The 8,146-nt window shown below is 37.0% G+C and overlaps 1 non-coding gene across 1 annotated transcript; it reads left to right on the top strand.

The window, feature by feature from the left end:
* The first annotated feature begins 7,718 nt into the window (after positions 1-7,718).
* On the top strand, positions 7,719-7,821 carry LOC130031295 (U6 spliceosomal RNA). The gene has a single exon (XR_008793643.1). It is a non-coding gene; the product is annotated as a U6 spliceosomal RNA (small nuclear RNA).
* Positions 7,822-8,146: the final 325 nt, after the last annotated feature.

Here is an 8,146-nt window from a genome sequence, read left to right as displayed (position 1 = left end):
ATAAGTTCTCTCATTCCGTTGCCTTTGCCCATTTGCTAGTATTTTGCTCTGTATCTTTAAGTCCCCCATGAGAGAGAGATTAAATTGTGTTTATTCCTTTCCTTCTGACTTATTTCACTTAGCATGATATCCTTGAGTTCCATTTGTGTTGCTGCAAATGGCATAATTTTTTCCCCTGGAGTTGCCAATATCCCATTGTGGATATGTACCACAACTTCTTGATCCATTCATCCATATTTGAGCATTTGTGTTGTTTTACACATACTAGCCATTGTACTAAGTGCAGCAATAAAAATCAGTATATATACTATTGAATTGATGTTTTGTTTAGGGGATAGATGCCCAAAAATGCAATAATTAGATCCTTTGGTAGTTATATTCCCATTTTTAATAGATCTCCATATTACTTTCTATAGATGCCAAGCCAGATGGATAACATTCCAGCCAACAATAGATCAGTGTTCCTCTCTCAACATAACACTGCCAATGCTGTATTTTTCCAGACTTTTTGATAGTGCTATTTTCACCTACCTGAGATGATTTGTTGCTCATTGTTGTTTTGATTTACATTCCCCATGATTAATGAGTGACAATTAACATTTTTTCATATGCTTGTTTAACATCCAAATGTCTTCTTTGGGTAGGTGCCTGTTTACCTACATGCCCCATTTGTGGAGAAAGTTGTTGGATTTTTTTTTAATGTTGAGTTTTGTGAGTGCTTTACAGATTCTGGATATCAGCCCTTTATCTCATGTACTGTGTACATATATGTGTCACTGTCACTGTCCTCCCATTGTTCATTGATTTGCTCCAGCGGGCCCAGTAACATTGTGAGACTTGTTACTGTGTTTGGCATATCGAATATGCCACGGGTATCATGCCAGGCTTTGCCGTGTGGGCAATATATAATCACCATGAGATTCACAATTACAAAGCTTTTCATTGTTGGGTTTCTAAATACAATATTCCAACACCCATCCCTCCACCAGTGCACATTTCTCACCACCATTGTCCCCTGTTGCCCTTCTCTCTCTTTGTCTTTCTCTGTCTCTGTCTCTGTCTCTGTTTCTCTCTCTCTCTCTCTCTCTCTCTCTCTCTCTCTCTCTCTCTCTCTCTCCTCTCTTTCTCTCTCCTTTTAGGGTTTTCAATACAGATACTGAGAGGTTATTATGTTTGTTTCTTTAAGTACGCAAATATTTTTTCCCGTCAGTAATCTTCTATTTTTATTATAGCTTAAGTTTATTTCACTGTGCAGAAGCTTTTTAATTTGACTTAGTCCCATTTGTTTGTTTTTAATTTTGCTTACGTCATTGTGGTCATCTCATAAATGAATATTTTGTGGTCAATTTTCCAGAGAGTTCTGCTGACATTTTCTTCTATATGTTTATTGGATTCTGATCTAATCTTGAGATCTTTAATACACTTTGAGTTTAGTTTTTTTTAAAGGTGTGAGGTACAGTTCTAATTTCATTTTTTGTGTGGTTATACAGTTTTCCCTGTACCATTTGTCGAAGAAACTTTCTTTGCTAGACTTTATAAATTTAGATCCTTTATGATAGGTTATCAGACCATAAATCTGGGGGTTTATCTCAGGACTCAATTCTGTTTCATTAGTCTACAGGTATATTGTTATTCTAGTACCATGCATTTTGATTATTATAGCTTTGTAGTGTAGTTCAAAGATAGGATATACATACTGCGTCCCACTTTCTTTCCCCCTGCACTTAGGATTATTTTTGCTATTCATGGAGTTTCATGGTTCCATAAAAAATTTAGTGGAGTTTGTTACATGCCATTGAAAAAACAGCTTTGGAATTGTAATGGGTATTGCAATAAATCTGTATAGTACTTTGAGTAGTATGATCATTTTTAACAATGTTTATTTTTCCAATCCATGAACAGAGAATGTCTTTGCATTTTTGATGCTTTCTTTTTCTCTTAACAGTGATTTATATTATTCACTGTGCTTTGTTAAGATGATTCATATATACGTTTGGAGCTACTATTTCAAATGAATAGTATTTTTAATGTTTTTCCAGATTATTATAGTTTATAGTAGTGTCAATAATTTGTTCATTTATTTAATTTTATTAATTTAATTTTATTTCATTTTTATAAAATTGTTCACAATAATTTATTACATTTAATATTGAAACACCAATCCTACTGCCATTGCACCATCCTACCACCATATTTTGAATGTTTCCACCTCAAATCTCAAATCGTGCTCCCCAAAGCAAAACTGAAACAATTGATTTTGCATTGCTTGTTATGAATAATCTGCTAAAAATGGTCCAATAAAGTTTCCTTAGAAGAAAATGTGTGAAATTATTGTATTCCATCCTAGAGCCATTAAGCCCTTGTATATGAGATTGCTAATGTGTATTAACCCCATCAAATGTTGTGTGCTCTTGGTACATCAGTGGAGTAGAGAATGAGAGGTCGCACTGCTGCATGAAGCCATGTGCTCCAGGAATTCTAAAGTTTAGAAAACGATTATATAGCAGATTAATTCATGGGTGAGGCCTATGTTGCTCTTTTCTGGGAGCTTTATTTCTGAGTCTCTGGATCTTGGCCATTGATAAGATTATATGGCGCCAGGGCTGTGACTGTCAAGCGACTGGTAAACTTGGGAGATGGGGGGAGGAGGCCCATTCCCTCTCCAAGTGGGCTTGGATATTTCAGTTACATGTCCCGCATATCTGGGTTTCTCTGCAGATTCATTCATGAGGCTCGTCTGAGCCTGTGGAGAACGACCGTAAGCACGGCAGCAATTGAGTTCTGGGGGGTTTTGACTGCAGGGGCTCTATTGGGGTAGGGAGGGAAACTCACTCGACCACCCCTCCTACTTGCCCCAGTGAAAACTACCTGGATCTGGACGTTCTATGTTGCTCTCTCCAAGGATTTGTTTATATCAGTTCTACCATAGTGTATTGGTTTATTCTTTATAGGAGATTTTTGGTTGAGGTTTTAAGATTTGGTTGAGTCTTTTAGTTTTTCAATGTATAATATGGCATCTGCAAAGTGATAATTTGATTTCTTTGTTTATGATTTGGATTCCTTTGATATACTTTTGTCTGATTTCTGTGACAAACTTACAAGAGTGGAGACAGTGTATATTCTTGCCTGTGCCTAGCCTCTACTTTCATCATTAAGTATAATACAGTCTGTGGATTTGTAACAGATGACTTACTATCATGAAGTATCATCCTTCTATTCCTAATTTTGAAGGACTTTTAATATAAGTGGGTGTTGAATCTTGTTAAAAACATTCTCTGAATTAGACTGTTATGACTATTTGTTTTGTTTATTTGGGGGGGGCAAAGGTTATGGTATCTTACACTGATCAATTTCCATATCCTTAATAATTTTTGCATCCCAGGGATGGACTCCATTTTTTAAAAAAAAATTATTTAATCACCATGAGATAGTTGCAAGCTTTCATGTTTGGGTTAAAATCACACAATGATCAAACATCCATCCTTCCACCAGTACACATTCCCCACCACCAATAACCCCGTGTGCCCCCCCTTTTCAACCTTCCCCCTGCCGATGAACTCCATGTGATTATGGAATATAATCCTTTTGATATATTGCTGTATTTTATTCACTACTATTTTGTTTAATATTTTTGCATCAAGGTTCATTAGAGATACTGGTCTGTAATTTTATTTTTAATACTATCTTTGTTCACTGCAGAGCCTGGCAAGCTCCCCATGGCATATTCGATATGCCAAAAACAGTAATAACAAGTCTCACAATGAAGACTTTACTGGTACATGCTCGAACAAATCGATGAACAACAGGAGGATAGTGCTACAGTGGAGTGCTACTGTCTGTGGCAGGGCATTCCCTTTTGTTCTCTCTCTCCTTTTGGGTATTGTGGCTTGCAAAAGAGGCATTGAGTGGAAATCATGTTTGGTCTATAGTCTACTTTCAGCATGCTTCTCCCATCCTGGGAGAGTCCTCCGAAAACCCTTGATTTGGTGCTCCCTTCTCTATCTGAGCTGCCTTTTCATGAGGAGATTTTTCATTAGTGTTTCTATTTCTTTACTCAAGGTGTTCTATTCAGGTTCTCTGTTTCCTCTTGGTTGGGTTTTAGGAGTTCATATGTTTCTAAGAACTTGCTCAAGAACTTTTAAGTTCTTAAGCTTAGTAGTATAAGGTTATTCATAGTAAACTCTTAGGGTTTTTCCTATTTCTAGGTATCTGTTTTTATTTCTCCCTTTTCATCTCTTATCCTATTTATTTATAATTTTTTCTTCTTGAGTCTAGATAAGGGTTTGTCAATCTTGTTTATTCTTTAAAAGAACCAACTCATGTCTTTACTGATCCTTAGTTTTTATTTTCTTGTTTTCTCTACCATTGAATTCATCTCGAATATTTGTTATTTCCTGCCTTATATTTGCTTTGGGGTTCATTTGTTTTACCTTTTCTAGTTTCCTTAGCTGAGAGGTTAGATCATTGATTTGAGTCAATTCTTTATTCCTGACATGTGCTTGAATAGCTATACAATTCCTTAGTGCTGCTTTTTTTTTGCTGTGTTCCATAATTCTGGCAGTTGTTGTATTCATTTTCATTTATTTTAAATACTCTTGATTTTTTTTTTGCTTTTTTTTGGGTCACACCCAGCGTTGAACAGGGGTTACTCTTGGCTCATGCACTCAGGAATTACTCCTGGCGGTGCTCAGGAGACCATATGGGATGCTGGGAATTGAACCCGGGTTGGCCGTGTGCAAGGTAAACACCCTACCCACTGTGCTATTGCTCCCGCCCCAAGACTCTTGATATTTTTTAATCCTCTTTAATCCAATTGTTATTTAGCATTAAAACTAAACTGTTTAGTTTACACGTATTTAATCTTTTTGTAAATTTATTTTTGTCATTAATGTTTACTTTTGTGGCTTTGTGAACTGAGGAGATATTTGGTATAATTTCTATTTTTATTATTTTAATTGCATGGCAGAGCCTGGAAATCTCCCTGGTTGTATTCAATATGCAATACCAGTAACAATAACGGGTCTCATTCCCCTGACCTTGAAAGAGCCTCCAGTAAGGCACCGTTGGGAAGGACGAGTAAGGAGAGGCGGCTAAAATCTGAGGGCTGGGGGAAATGGAGACATTCCTGTCACCCACTCGAGAAAATCGATGAACAATGGAATGACAGTGATACATTGATGATTTTTATGGGTTAGAATTGTGTATCGGCTTATATCCTGGAGAGTGTCCCATGTGTAGTGGAGAAGAATGTTTAAGGGTTTTGTTTTGTGGTTTTGTTTTAGTTTTGTTTTTGTTTCTTTGTAGAGGGCCCATTAGATTTAGTTTCTTCATATCCTCCCTCAATTAGGGCAGTTGCTTCTTTATAATATTTTGCCTGTTGATTCCTACTTCATTTGTAGGTTCCATTATTTCTATTGTCTGACTCCTTTTAATTTTTTCATCAGGTTCTCTTCAAGTTTGTTGAAAGTTTGCTCAAATATCATTTTTCATATCATTGAACATTCTTATGATTGGTCAACTGAAGGATTCTTCAGGCAAATTATAGAGGTCTGATGGCGCTATTAATTTCTCCTGACTTTTGTTGTCTTTTGTTATTATCTTGCTGTTCTTACATTTCCCTCTTGTTTTATGTATTATGTTTGTCATTGATTATGGTTTGAGTATATCAGTGATATTTAATTATACTATTGATGTCTATTATTTGATTTTAAGCAGGGAGAGGATTGATGTTTGGAAAATCCTGGTACCTGCCACTGCAGATATGTCAAAGTTCTACATTTTAATGGTGTTGATAGAGCCTCATTCCAAACTGAGCCATGCTAAGCTGAGTGTTGTGGAGTCAGGGAAGCTATGTAGAACTAGTTTGTTGCTTTGGAGTACCTGAGAAAAGCATCCAGGAGGTTTTTGCTTTGTGTAACACACAACCTTTCTGCAGATGCTGAGCCGGGGGTTGCTTGGTCAGGAAAGGTGTGTGGAGCTGCAATTGTTATAATTTCTGTCCAACTACCCTGGTAAAGACAAAGGCTCAAGATTGCACAACAGTGAATCCAGGAAGACAACAGCTTGCCGGAGATCTCTCCGGATCCAGTACCAAGCCAATTCCACCCAGGCAACTTAGATGGAGAAGATGAAACCCCAGCCGCCACGAGCTTCCAGAAGCAAAACCCAGCTATTCTGGTTCTAGGACTAAGACACCAGGCCTCATGGTGGCAACAGAGATGGGCCATCCCTCCCCATCTCACAGCACGCTTGGGATCCTGGCTGTCACGCCCACGGTCTGACTCTGGGCGCCATGTTATCACATCAACAGCCCTGATTCAGAGGCTCTCAAATGAATCTTAAAATGGATAAACTCCCTAGATAGATGTCTCTGGATCCCAACAATTTGCAATTTTAGAATTCCAGAAACCTGCGGCCATTTTTGCTACTATGCCACCTCTCATGATATTCATAATAAACAATAGAAAATAAATGATCTAGCATCTGCCTCTGGCAGGCAGGCTTGGATGGTGGTGGGAAAATTTGAGCAAACCATAATGTCCCAAAGTAGAGAGGGTATAGGGCAAATTGTCTGCCATGGAGGTGAGGGAGGGATGGGATTTAGATTGGGACATTGGTGGTGGAAAATGTACACTGGTGGAGGGATAGGTGTTCGATCATCATTGTATGACTAAAACTCAAACATGGAAGCTTTGTAACTGTATTTCATGGTGATTAAACTAAAGAAAAGAAAAGAAAAGAAAAAATAGATGAAAGCTCTGATTTTGTTTGAAAGTCCCAATCTCCCCTAGTAATGTCAAATATCTTAAATTATGGTTTAATTAAGTAAAAGGATTTTTTTGCTTCATAACCTTCTAAAGTGCCCTACATAGCAATAATATCACCTTCAGAAAATTCTTAAGCATTTTGTTTTTAATCATCCTGTTTGCAAATAAAAAATTAGATTGACATGGTTTTCTCCTGGAATATGTTTATATTGCACTTTGCTCATGAGCAATGTTTTAAATTCAAGCAAATTAAATATTCTCCAAGCTTTGTTTAAAATAATAAAGAACTTCCCACAACAATTAAGCTGGTTTCCTAACAACACCTATGAGTTACCAGTTGTTACCCTGGAATTTGGCCATGGTGTTCAGTATGTTTTGCTTAACATTTGCTTGACAGATGTCCTTGCATTTGGCAATACAATTTAAGTCTTCAAGAGACCTGCTTCTCTCCCTTGTGACTTGTTGGACAGGGAAGGAAAGTGTTCTAGTCCCTAATAGAGTCTTGGACACTAAACAAAACTAACAGTATTGCTTAAAAATGGATGACATGCTCAGGCTGATTAGACAACTCAGGGCATAAAAGACACTATTTTGTGGCCCTATGTAGAATATGGCCTAAAAAGGAATAAGAAGTAAAAAACACAAGCCTTGCCTCAGAGTTTGCTAGGATGACTTAATTTTTCCAGAGTGTTATTTACTTCAAGGTAAATGAAGCTGGTTCAGGAGACATAGTGTTAGCTACTGGAAGATTTTATAAGGAAACAGGTCACAGTGGTAATAAAATTATCCTTGATCATGCTTGTTATTTAATAAACATTGGTATTTTTTACTTGGAACCTTCATTTTAAATATTTGTGAAGATGGTATAAAGCCAAAATAGTGATGTTGTTTCTGTGCTCTTTTCAAAATACATTTTAAAAATTATTTTCTTTTAAAAATTAAGCCTAGTTCTTGCTTTGGCAGCACATATACTAAAACTGGAACGATACAGAGAGAATTAGCATGGCCACTGCACAAGGATGACATGCAAATTAGTGAAGTATACCATATTTTTTATAGGTAGTGCTTTTCATCTTAATCATAGTAGTAGCTGTTTTTATCTACACTTGTTAAATGGTAAAATAGAAAAAAATAAAGTAAAATTAAAAATGAGGCTAAGAAAATGTTTCTGGGTCACACTTGCACATGCTCAGGGTTTTCTCCTGGCTCCTTGCTCAAGGATCACTCCTGGCAGATTGAGGGGTTCATTGTGATGCTTGGGATTGATAGGACACTGCAAGGCAAACACCCTAACTACAGCACAATCTCTCTAGCCTAGGCTAATAAATTTTTAATACCACCCTCTTACCAGAGGAAGCTAAGACAGATCAAACAGACAA

This window comes from Sorex fumeus, unplaced genomic scaffold (genome assembly GCF_029834395.1).
Source record: "Sorex fumeus unplaced genomic scaffold, SorFum_2.1 ptg000046l, whole genome shotgun sequence".
In the NCBI taxonomy this organism is placed as follows: domain Eukaryota; kingdom Metazoa; phylum Chordata; class Mammalia; order Eulipotyphla; family Soricidae; genus Sorex; species Sorex fumeus.
The sequence above is the reverse complement of the archived record's forward strand: the minus strand, read 5'-3'. Positions and strand labels throughout refer to the sequence as shown.